A 13,226-nucleotide genomic window follows, 5' to 3' on the forward strand; every position below is an offset into this window, starting at 1 on the left:
CAGCTCTACACCTTGTTATCTAACTACTCTAATCCCATTTACCAACACTTGACCCATAGCCTTGTATGCCCTGACATTACAAGTACATGTCTAAATAATTCTTAAATATTATGAGGGTTTCTATCTCTACCACCCTTACTGGCAGTGAGTTCAAGATTCCCATGTCCTAAGTGGAACTGTTTTTCCTCACATTCCCTCTTAACTTCCTACCCCTTACATTAAATTTATGTCCCCTCCACCAAAGTGAAAAATTCCTTCCTTGTCTATCCTGTCTGCACCCTTCGTGTTTTTATACATCTCAGTCATATCCCTCCTTAGTCTTCTCTGGTCCAAGAAAACAATCCTGCCTAATCAATCTCACTTCATAACAAATTCTCTCCACCCGTGCAACATCCTAGTATATCTCCTCTGCACCCTCTCTATTGCAATCCCATCCCTTGTAAAATGTGGATTCTAGAACTGCACACAATAATCTAGCTGTGGCCTAACCAACTTTTTATATCGCATAACCTCTCTGCTCTTAAACTCTATACCTCAGCTAATGAAGATAAGTACCCCATATGTCTTAAACATTTTATCTACCTGTTCGCTACCTTAAGTGACCAGTGAACATGCATGCCATAGTCCCTCTAACCATTGCTGCTTCCCAGGGTCCTACCATGAATCATGTATTCTCTTGTCCTGCCCAAGTACATCACCTCACACCTATCTGGATTGAGTTCCATTTTCCACTGATCATCCATCTGACTAGCCTATCTATATTCTCCTGTAAACTAAGGCTATCCTCCGCACTACTTACCACCACACCACTTATTGTATGATCTGCAAAATTATTGATCAAAACTCCTACATTCCAACTCCAACCAGCAAAGTGCTCTCCCTTTACTTCCATTGGTAGCAATTGGAAAAAAGCCCCTTCTAGTCATGAACGTGCATGTTGCACTGTTTCAAGGAGAGCACTAGTGTTTTGAGGCATTTACTTCAGCCTTTCCTGGAATATTAGCTTTTTGACACCTAGCAGAGGAGATGATTTTTGGCTACCCAGACAGTATGCACTGCAACAAAGTTGATTTTGCATCTACCTGAATGTTCTTCAAGAAGGAAGTAATGCTTCTTCAACCGTCCTTCCATGAAATCTGAGGAGGCATTAGTGATGGAAATTCAATAATAATGACATGTTAGAGTGCTAGAGTGTCCAAGTATCACTTTAGTACAAGAGCGTGGCAATGACAACTGCTCTGTAGGGTAGAATTCCTATTGACTTCCAGAGATCTTTGCTGTCAAATACTCACTGTTGCACTTTCTAGAAAGCCAAGTTGGTGCAGCTAATCTGGCATTGGATCATCTTATCAACGATAGCATATTGAGAAAAGGTGGGAACTATTCCACAGCTTTGCTTGACCCTGGTTCAACTTTTGATGATGTCTGTTTCAAATCACCTACTCAAGGTAATGGCAGTTATATCATCATGAAGCAATTGTAGAATTGTAATGAAGTTTCTTTGATATCCTTAGCTTCAAAGCACAATCCACACAGCCTTAATTTACTGAGCAGAATACTTCGGTCAGGCGAATGTTGTAGAAAATTCATGTTGTGTGCCCAACTTTTACTCAGATTGGTCTGACAACAATGACCATTTCAGAAGTTGCCCTGGAAGGTCTAAATCTATCTTAATAGATTTCCTCAGTCACATGAAGTAAGTGATTCGGGAGATTATATGTCAGGACTTTCCCTACCAAGGAAAAGAGGGAAATAGCTCATTAGTTTTCCGCAGTATAATTTTTCTCTCTTCTTGAGATTAGCTACAATTGTCATGCTCTGAAAATCAAGGGAAGGCAGGGTGTGGAGAGTTGTCTTTCCTCCCTAATGTATAAGTAAATGGAGTTGTCATATGTGCAAATGCCCACCTCCTCACAGCTTTAAAGACCTCAGCAGGAATACTATTAGGGCTGCAGGTTGTTATAGAGGCATAGAGTTGTACAGCATGGAAACAGACCCTTTGGTTCAATTCATCCATGCTGACCAGATATCCTAAATTAACATAGTCCCATTTGCCAGCAGTTGGCCCATATCCCTCTGAACACTTCTTATTCATGTACCCATTCAGATGTCTTTTAAATGTTGTAATTGTACTGGCCTCCACTACTTCCACTAGCAGCTCATTCCATACACAGACCACCATCTGCATGATAAAGTTCTCCCTTAAGTCCCTTTTATATCTTTCCCCTTTCACCTTAAACCTATATCCTCTAGTTTTGGACTCCCCAGGGAAAAGACATTGGCTATTTACCCTATCCATGCCCCTCATGATTTTATAAACTTCAATAAGGTCACTCCTCAGCCCAACTTGCAAGGGAAAATAGCCCCAGCTTCTTCAGCCTCTTTCTAAACCTCAAACCCTCCAACCCAAGCAACATTTTTGTAAATCTTTTCTGAATGCTTTCAAGTTTAACAATATCTTTCCTTTAGCAGGGAGACCAGAATTGAACGTAATATCCCAAAAGTGTCCTGACCAATGTCCTGTACAGCTGCAGCATGACACCCCAACTCCTATACTCAATGCACTGACCATTAAAGGCAAGCATACCAAACGCCTTCTTCACTACACTATCTGTCTATGACTTCACCTTCAAGGAACTATGAACTTGCACCCCAAGGTCTCTTTGTTTGACAACACTTCCCAGGACCCTACTATTAAGTGTATAAGTCCTGTAAGGTTTTGGAGTAGATCTGTAGCTCGGGTTGTGGGTGTTGAGGTTGGTTGGCTCGCCAAGCTGGTTTGTTGTTCCGCGTTTTGTTACACGATCAATACTCACTCATCTCAATCCACATGGACAAGGAGAACCACGACTTCGACTGGGACAACACCAAGATCCTGGGACAGGCTAGGCAGAGACAAGCACGAGAATTCCTGGAAGCATGGCACCCCATGAAGCATGCTATTAATAGACACATTGAACTCGACCCCATATACATTCCACTACGGAGGAAACCCGGAAGTGAGGCAATCCATCGCAACGGACCCCAGAGTTTAAAAACCAGGCGGGAAAACACACTGACGCTTCATCAGAGGCTGCACTGAGGATGTATAAGTCCTGGCTTGATTTGCCATACCAAAATGCATACCTCACATTTATTTAAGTTAAACTCACCTGTCACTTCTTGATCCATCAGCCCCTCTGATCAAGGTCCCATTGTACTCGGAGATAACCTGCTTCACTGTCCAATTTTGGTGTCATTTGCAAACTTACTAACCATACCTCCTACATTTTGTTAAGCTTCCGTTTGTCTGTTTGCTGCAGCTCTCCAATCAACAGTGTTTCGCTCAAGGATTTGACCATATGATACTCGGGAATAGCCTGGACAACATCAGCATGCACTGTGCATTTATAGTTAAATTGATGTTGAAAATGTTCTTTCCAGTGTTGGTGGATGGCAATGCCACTCTTCAGTAAAGATAACCAAAATAAGTCCTCCATGAAAACTGCCTTCTGTAACTATTTTCCAGACATTAATTTACCACCTTAAAAGGTATGCAGTTGTTGATTGAGGAAATAAAATTGCTTCAAGATGTAAGTTGGGACTGCAAACTGTACCTGCAACAAGATAAAAACTGTTTAAAAGCATCAGTGATTTTTTTTTCATGCAGTAAGGTCCTGGGCCAGTTACTTTACATTGAACTAGAATGAACAGCTAAATCATAACCCACCAGAAGATTAGTTCCAATTATCAAGATTGAATTATCACTGCTTCATGGATAGCAGTGTCAATGTGCATTCTTTATAATTGAGCCTTGAGATGAGCATGAATAAATTATTTGAACAAGTCAGTTCCAAATGATGTCCCTGAATAGAGTTTGGAAGTGGGAAAGCAAGCACAATTATTTCATAGAACATAGAACAGTACAGCACAGTACAGGCCCTTCGGCCCATGATGTTGTGCTGACCTATTATCCTACTAAGATCAATCTACCCTGCATACCCTACATTTTACTATTCTCCATGTGCCTATCCAAGAGTTGCTTAAAAGTCTCTAAAGTATCTGACTCCACTACCACTGCTGGCAGCGCATTCCACACACCCACCATTCTCTGTGTGAAGAACCTACCTCTGACATCTCCCCTATACCTTCCTCCAATCACCTTAAAATTATGTCCCCTCGTAATAGTCATTTCTGCCCTGGGAAAAAGTCTGACTATCCACTCTATCTATACCTCTCATCATCTTGTACACTTCTACCAAGTCACCTCTCGTTCTTCTTCGCTCCAATGAAAAAAGCCCTAGCTCCCTCAACCTTTCCTCATAGGACCTGCCCTCCAGTCAAGGCAGCATCCTGGTAAACCTCCTCTGCACCATCTCTAAAGTTTCCACATCTTTCCTATAATGAGGTGACCAGAACTGAACACAATATTCCAAGTGTGGTCTAACCAGGGTTTTATAGAGCTGCAGCAAAACCTTACAGCTCTTAAACTCAATTCCTCCGCCAATGAAAGCCAACACACCATACGCCTTCTTTACAACCCTATCAACTTGTGTAGCAACTTTGAGGGATCTATGGATGTGGACCCCAAGATCCCTCTGTCCCTGCACACTGCCGAGAATCCTGCCATTAGCCCTGTATTCTGCATTCAATTCGACCTTCCAAAATGAATCACTTCATACTTTTCTGGGCTGAATTCCATCTCCCACTTCTTTGCCCAGCTCTGCATCCTGTCAATGTCCCGTTGCAACCTACAACAGCCCTCCACGCTGTCCACAACTCCACCAACCTTCGTGTCATCGGCAAACTTACTAACCCGCCCTTCCACTTCCTCATCCAAGTCATTTATAAAGATCACAAAGAGCAGAGGTCCCAGAACAGATCCCTGCGGAACACCACTGGTCACTGAGCTCCAGGCCGAATACTTCCCATCTACTACCACCCTCTGTCTTCTATTGGACAGCCAGTTTTGTATCCAGACAGCCAAATTTCCCTGAATCCCATGCCTCCTTACTTTCTAAATGAGCCTACCATGTGGAACTTTATCAAATGCCTTGCTAAAATCCATATACACCACATCCACTGCTCTACCTTCATCGATGTGTTTTGTCACATCCTCAAAGAATTCAATAAGGCTTGTGAGGCATGACCTGCCCCTCACAAAGCCATGCTGACTATTTCTAATCAAACTGTGCTTTTCTAAATAATCATAAATACTATCTCACAGAATCCTCTCCAATAATTTGCCCAACACAGAAGTAAGACTGACCAGTCTGTAATTTCCAGGATTATCCCTATTCCCTTTCTTGAACAAGGGAATGACATTTGCCACCCTCCAATCTTCTGGTACTACTCCAGTTAACAGTGAGGATGCAAAGATCATTGCCAAAGGGGCAGCAATCTCTTCTCACACTTCCCGTAGTAACCTTGGGTATATTCCGTCTGGCCCAGGGGACTTATCTATCCTCATGTTTTTCAAAATTTCTAGCACATCCTCCTTCCTAACATCAACCTGTTCGAGCGTATCTGCCTGTTTCATGCTGTCCTCACAAACGTCAACGTCCCTCTCACTGGTGAATACTGAAGCAAAGTATTCATTAAGGACCTCCCCTACCTCCTCTGACTCTGTGCACAAGTTCCCTCTACTATCCCTGATTGGCCCTACCCTCACTCTGGCCATCCTCTTGTTCCTCACATAAGTATAGAAAACCTTAAGGTTTTCCTTGATCCTACCTGCCAAGGTTTTCTAGCTCCCCTAAGTCCATTCTTCAGTTCCTTCCTGGCTACCTTGTAGACCTCTAGAGCCAAGTCCGATCCTTGCTTCCTCAACCTTAAGTAAGCTTCCTTCTTCCTCGACTAGGTGTTCCACATGTCTTGTCATCCAAGGTTCCTTCACTTTACCATCCTTTCCTTGCCTCAGTGGGACAAATCTATCCAGTACTTGTAGCAGCTGCTCCCTAAATAACCTGCACATTTCTGTCGTGCATTTCCCTGAGAACATCTGATCCCAACTGGTGCTCTGTAGTTCTTGCCTAATAGCATTGTAATTCCCTCTCCCCCAATTTAAATACTTTCCCATACCGTTTGCTCCTATCCCTCTCCATGACTATAGTAAAGGTCAGGGAGTTGTGATCACTATCATAGAAATGCTCTCCCACCGAGAGATCTGACACCTGGCCTGGTTCGTTGCCAAATATCAAATCCAATATTGCCTGCCCTCTAGTCAGCCTGTCCACATATTGAGTCAGAAATCCTTCCTGGACACACCTGACAAAATCTGCTCCATCCAAACTATTTGCACTTAGGAGGTTCCAATCTATATTAGGGAAGTTGAAGTCGCCCATGACAACAACCCTATTACTCCTGCACCTTTCCAAAATCTGTCTCCCAATCTGTCCCTCAGTGTCTCTGTGCTATTGAGGGGCCTATAGAAAACTCCCAATAAAGTGACTGCTCCTTTCCTGTTTCTGACTTCCACTCATACAGAGTCAGTGGAGAAACCCTCCTCCACGGCCTCCCTTTCTGCAGCTGTGATACCATCCCTGATTAGCAATGCCACTCCCCCACCTCTTTTACCTCCCTCCCTATTTCTTTTGAAACATCTATACCCTGGAACATCCAACAACCATTCCTGCCCCTGTGTTATCCAAGTCTCTGTAATGGCCACAACATCATAGTTCCAAGTACTGATCCATGCGCTAAGTTCGTCACCCTTATTCCTGACACTTCTCATTGAAGTAGATACACCTCAACCCATCGCACTGACTGCCACTTTGCCCTATCAACTGCTTATCCTTCCTCATAGATTCTCTGCTTGCTCTATCTGTCTGTACACTGGCTACCCCATCCTCTGATCTGTAGCTTCGGTTTCCATCCCCCTGCCAAATTAGTTTAAACCCTCCCAAAGAGCTCGAGCAAATCTCCTGCCCAGGATATTGGTGCTCCTCCAGTTCAGGTGCAACCCGTCCTTCCTGTACAGGATCCACGTTCCCCAGAAGGTATCCCAATGATCCACAAAGCTGAAGCCCTACCTCCTACATGAGCTCTATAGCCACGTGTTCAGCTGCACTCGCTCTCTGTTTCTGGCCTCACTAGCCCGTGGCACTGGTAGTAATCCTGAGATTACTACTCTGCTCATCCTGGCTTTCAGCTTCCATCCTAACTCCCTATATTCACTTTTCAGGTCCTCATCCCATTTCCTAGCTATGTCATTGGTACCGATGTGTACCACGACTTCTGGTTGCTCTCCCTCCCCCTTAAGAATCCTGAAGACTCGATCCGAGACATCCCTGACCCTGGCACCCAGGAGGCAACATGCCATCCGGGAGTCTCACTCAGTACCACAGAATCTCTTGTCTGTTCCGCTAACCAGTGAATTGCCTGTCACTATCGATCTCCTATTCTCCCCACTTCCCTTCTGAGCCACAGAGCCAGGCTCAGTGCCAGAGACCTGGCCGCTATGGCTTGCCCCTGGTAGGTCGTCCTCAGTATCCAAAGCGGTATATTTATCATTGAGGGTAACAGCCACTGGGGATCCCTGCAATGTCTGCCTATTCCCTTGCCCCCTCCTGACAGTCACCCAGCTACCTTTGTCCTGTACCTTGGGTGTAACCACCTCCTTATAACTCCTCTTTATCACCCCCTCAGCCTCCTGAATGATCCAGAGTTCATCCAGCTCCAGCTCCCTAACGCGGTCTGTGAGGAGCTGGAGTTGGGTGCACTTCTCGCAGGTGAAGTCAGAAGGGACACTGGTAGTGACAATACCCGACTATAATAGTTCACTTCTCGGCTCACGCTCTCACCACTCCCGCTGCTCAAATCAAGTAGGCTGCTGACTCACGAGGTAAGTTTTTATAAGGGAAAACCTTACCTTCCCGGCCGCCCCCTGGCTCGCGCTCTCACCACTCCCGCCGATCGAATCAATTTCCCTGCTTATTTAGGGATATCAAGGCTACTTTTAACATCCATTCATCCACAAAGATTAATAACTCAACATAGGCAACAATGTAAGGAAATCCAATTGTTTTAATGCACCCAGATTTTCAATAGACTTTTTAAAAAATCAATAGAATTTTTTTCAAGGATTTTCTCTTTCGATATTTTCCTCCCACAACACACATCCTTCCTGTTATTGGCAAAATTCAAGGAGTGTAAAGGGTGTAAATTCACCCATTCCTTAGCACAAGCTATGTACCCTCTTAATAATTGTCTAGATGCCAGAGCTTAACCTTCATGTGCCTTTATTTGTCCTTGGTTGATGCCTAGTAAGAAAGCAAACTGCCAGCTATCATTAAAACTACCAATAACTAGGAGATGTTTAATAGCCAAGCAGGGGATGACTGAGTACTGTTGGGCAACTGCTCTCTTGCTAAGTGAAATAAGTCAGTAAACAGAGTAAAACATTGGATCCTTGCTCCCAAATCCTGCATTCTGAATTGCTTTGAAAAAAATCAGTCATCAAAATTGCAACAGATGAAAATGAGGCTCAATTGTGATATGACCGAGTGCAGCCGTACTTTGAATGCAAATGTCTGGAGCTTGGAATTGTCCTTCTTTCATTAGAACGGAGCTGGGAGATAAGCCACAGTAGTCATGCAATATTGAGTCAACATTGCAAAATCTCAGGTACGCAAATCTTTCGTATTTCTCTTTCCTTCCTTTTCAGAATTCTCTACTATTACTTTTTTTTTGATATTCTACTGTGATTTATATTGTTTTTATACTATCTTTATACTGCTTTCATATTTTATTTTTAAGCTTTCTGCTGCAGTGTAATAGTTTAGCTCTTTCCTTCTCGTTGTCTTCAATGTAAATGAAGAAGGGTCCCAACCCGAAACATCAACTTTCCTGCTCCTCTGGCGCTGCCTGGCCTGCTGTGTTCCTCCAGCTCCACACTGTGTTATCTCTGACTCCAGCATCAGCAGTTCTTACTATCTCTTAATGTAAAAACACCTAGTTTTGGCTGGAAGGTAACCTCAATGACCTTGGACGAGTTTGGGAACAGACCACTGTGCAAAGGCACAGACACGTGGACCTGTTTTTGCACCTAGGAATGCTTGGGAAAAATACTCAGGTGGCACTTAATGTCAGATTCAGGATAGCATTAATACTGGGGACATTGTCCAACTTGAAGGGAGGAGGTGCGCTGGAGGTTCGCAATGCTGGGGCCCAGGGACCTTTCACAATCAGACCAGAATTCACAAGACCAGAGCCATGGACTTTCACCATTGGAATGGGTTTCGCAAGGCTTGTGTCAGGCAGCAGAGAGAGAAATCCAAGTGCCAAATGTCACACAGGAGTCCCCGACAGGCAGGAGGCAGTGAGACTCAGTTGATGATTATGTCTTGAGTAGTTTAAGCTAACATATGCAAACTAATGAGTGAATCTATCTAAATTATATTAAGCTAATAGATTTGCTGTATAATCAAAATGCACATCTTCTGGAATTCATTTTGATCAGATCTTAAAGAATCCATTAGGCACATTCAATATAACAATGCAGGCAGGCAGACAGGAAAGCACCAGACAGCATCCCATTCAAGAACCATTTTTGTGTTGGAAAACAATGACAGTGACGGCTTCACTGTGTAACACAGCACCTTGGGTCGCTCAGCTACACAAGGGGGTGAGAAGCAAGAGTCCAAGAGAAATAGTAGTAATGGCTCAATATTGAGGGGTGCAGACAGGCATTTCTGTGACTCCAGGATGGTGTATTGCCTCACTGGGGCCAGGGTCAGGGATGCCACTGAGCAGCTACAGGGCATCAGGGGACATGGCACATGTTGGTACCAATGATTTAGGTAGAATTAGAAATGAGGTCTTGCATTAAAAAAATTAGAGTGTTTGGCAATAGATTAAAAATCAGGACCTCAAAGGTTGTAATCTCTGGACTACTCTCACTGCCATGTGCTAGTGAATACAGAAATAGGAGAATAGAACAAAGGAATGTGTCTCATTCAGTGTGGAGGGTTTTAGAATCCTGGATCACTGAAAGTTTCTCAGTAAGATGGGACCTGCACAAGTGGAGTGTTCTGCACCTGAAACAGAAAGGGACCGACAGCCTTGGTGTGTTTGCTCATGCTGTTGGGAGGTATTTAAACTAACTCAGGTGGGGGAGGGGACACACCATACCTTAGTAAAGGAACCAAGGCAGAGGGATTTCAGCCATGTTTTGATTCAAGGGAGAAAAGCGAGGTTGGATTTCCTCTACTTTAATGCTAAGAGTATTATCGATAAGACAGATGGGTTGAGTGTGGATTAACACATGGAATTGTGACATTGTTCCTAGCACAGAGATATGATTGGGGGAAGAGGCAGGACCGGCAACTCAACATTCCAGGTATAAGATCTTCAACCAAGATAGGAGTGGATGTAAAAGAGGTGGTGCTGCATTATTAATTAAGGAGTCAGTGACAGCAGTAAGGAGGTACAATACCTTGGAAGGATCTTCAGATGAATTTGTGGGTGGAGCTTAGGAATAAAAAGGGAGCAGGCACATTGCTGGGAATGTATTATAGGCCTCCAAACAGTCATTAGACAATTGAGGAATAGATATATAGACAATCCACTGAGGTATGTAACAATAGGATAATTATATTAGGAGATTTCATCTTCCCAAACATTAATTGGGATAGTTATAGTGTGAAGGGTCTAGAGGGGCCCTTTCTAGAAATTTATTCAGAGATCTTTTTGTGTCAATACATAAAAGGGGCAATAAGGGACAGCACAGCATTAGACCTGGGGAATTAAGCAGACATGAACTCAAGATAGCATGGGGGAGAAATTAGTGAAAGCAACCACAACACTATGTTTTAAGTTTGTTATGGAAAAGAGATTATCTGCAAAAAAGTGTTTGGATCGGGGAAAAGCAAATTTTTTTTTAATAAAAGGCAGGATCTGGCTAAAGTAGACTGTCACAGCTACTTGTGGGGAAACCGACAACAAAAACATGGAAAGTACAGGCACAACATATTCCCTTTAAGATGACATTTTGGAGCCACAATGCCAGGGAGCCCTGAATGTCTAGGAATATTCTGGACTGGATAAGAAGGAAAGAGAGGCTTTTAGCAGATCCAAAGGGTGTAAATAAACAGATGCTCTACTGGTAGTATAGAAAATGCAGGGGAAATTGAAGATCAAATTATTACAGTTGCTTTGACTAATATAACAAGGTGAAAAATAAGGTAACAAGGTTTGGAGCAGGTTAAAAGGAGCCATACTGTACAGCGAACTACTGTACAATAAAACTAATTTTAAAACTCAACCTCAATATCAAAACTAAATATATTTGGGAAACAGACTAACATTGCAGAGTCTTTCAGTCTAATAAATGATCTCTAGCCAAATATTAACTTGCCCAGATGCTGATTAGTTCATTTTCACTTGTACTACACAAGTTCTCTATTTCTCAGATCCAAAATAATGTTAACAAGGCTTGCCTGAAATGGCATGTATTCTATTTCATATTAATATGCACAAAATGAAACTGAAATTACCACTTTAGTGACAGCAGTCTACCTAATCCCCTACAAATTAGGATTTTAAGAAAGCAAAAAATCACAATAAGACGGACATTTTGCTCCATACTTTATGTTTATTTACATTTTACACCACTGTGTAAATCATTCATCAGTGACACTTGATAACGGAAGAATAACAAATGGTCATAAATATTTGGAGCATACCAGCTTGATTGAGGACCTGCAATACAATTTACAACACACAAAAGGCATTTCCACACTCAATGAAGGTCATAGTTATGTACAGTACAACATATTTACAACAGGTCACACGACACTAAAAGTACTTTGCCTCACTTGATTGAAAGTGGCTACATTGACTATCATAGAACATGTTATACATGCAAGCAGAACAGTGGACAGACAACAGTATTCATCATCGGCCAAGATGATGACAGCAACAGTTTTATGGATATGACTAGCCCAAACCTTGTTACTTAAGGCACCTCAATACATTTATTATACACAGAGACACCACTTGGACCTTTGTTGATGTTGGAACATATGCATATACCATTCACTGGGCAAAGCACGCATCTGTACAAAATTACAACCAAATGTTCAAATAAGACTAATAGCAAAAAAGAACATTTCAAAATGCATATTTTCAAGCAACCTCAGTAAATGTTGGAAATACATGGGTCAGTCACATCTATAAAGGACAAACCACTCACTATTAATAATTCAGTTGGAACACTTACAAAAACTTGTGCAGAATCTTTCCTAATGTCTTTTCAGTTACTAATATGCCTCTTCTGTATTTCAAGTAATTTTGTTTTACCACAGACTAGCATCATATTCAAATGCAGAGACTGTCTTTCCATAAGCTTGGAACATTTTCACGGACTTCTGTATCCATTTAGCACAACCTCTCTCCAAAGTCTGATACCTCTAGATATATTAATGTAGAATAATAGAAAATATGGCCACCACAATTTTCTAAAACACTTAATTATTTGGGATACTTGCACAGGCGTCAGAACGATTGATAAAAAACAAAACAGATCAAAAAAAAACCAAAATCTCAATGTTGTTAGACATTTCCAAAACAGGATAACCAATTCTTTTTTGACAATGTTTAAAAATTAACCCAACTTCAACGCTGGTGTGCCAGTTGTAAGAACCTTTCATGATACAAAATTTGTCTGGTCTCAATCCAATTGTGCAAATCCATGCAATATCTAGCAACAACTGAGGATGGCGAGGGGATTGAGACAGATCGCTGGGCATTATGCTGCATTTAAATTTGACTTAAAATGCCTATTCCTTGTAATGGGTGCCTGGAAGAAGAAAAGCTCAACTTTCCTTAATATCAAGATCCCTCGTCTCAATAAACACAAATAAACTGAGAAAATCTTTTTTGCAAAAATGAGTAATTAACACCAGCAGCAATTTGGTTGAACTTGTTATGTTTGCAACATTTGTTGCAAGTAAAATGCTAATCAATTTATGTACAAAACAAGTATTAAAATTGTGCCACCAATCTGAGAGTTAATACAATTATAGAAAACAATGCTAGGTTTTTGTTTATCAAATACAAGACATATTCAGAGGTAATTTGATCATACTTTATAATTATACATTAATCTTCCACAAAAAAACAAAGACATCAGAAAAATTTTGTTTGGTAGTGTAACATTAGGAATGAATTGTTGGAAAAACTGATTAATCTTAACCTTAGGTACCAAGGTGTAGAGCTGGATGAACACAGCAGGCCAAGCAGCATCA

General features: G+C 42.0%; 1 protein-coding gene across 1 annotated transcript in view; it reads right to left on the bottom strand.

Annotated features, from left to right (window-relative positions):
* amer1 (APC membrane recruitment protein 1) overlaps nucleotides 1-13,226 on the bottom strand; it is a 44,507-nt gene that overhangs the window by 11,354 nt on the left and 19,927 nt on the right. The window lies entirely within an intron of this gene.

Source organism: Rhincodon typus, chromosome 14, assembly GCF_021869965.1.
Source record: "Rhincodon typus isolate 14 chromosome 14, sRhiTyp1.1, whole genome shotgun sequence".
In the NCBI taxonomy this organism is placed as follows: domain Eukaryota; kingdom Metazoa; phylum Chordata; class Chondrichthyes; order Orectolobiformes; family Rhincodontidae; genus Rhincodon; species Rhincodon typus.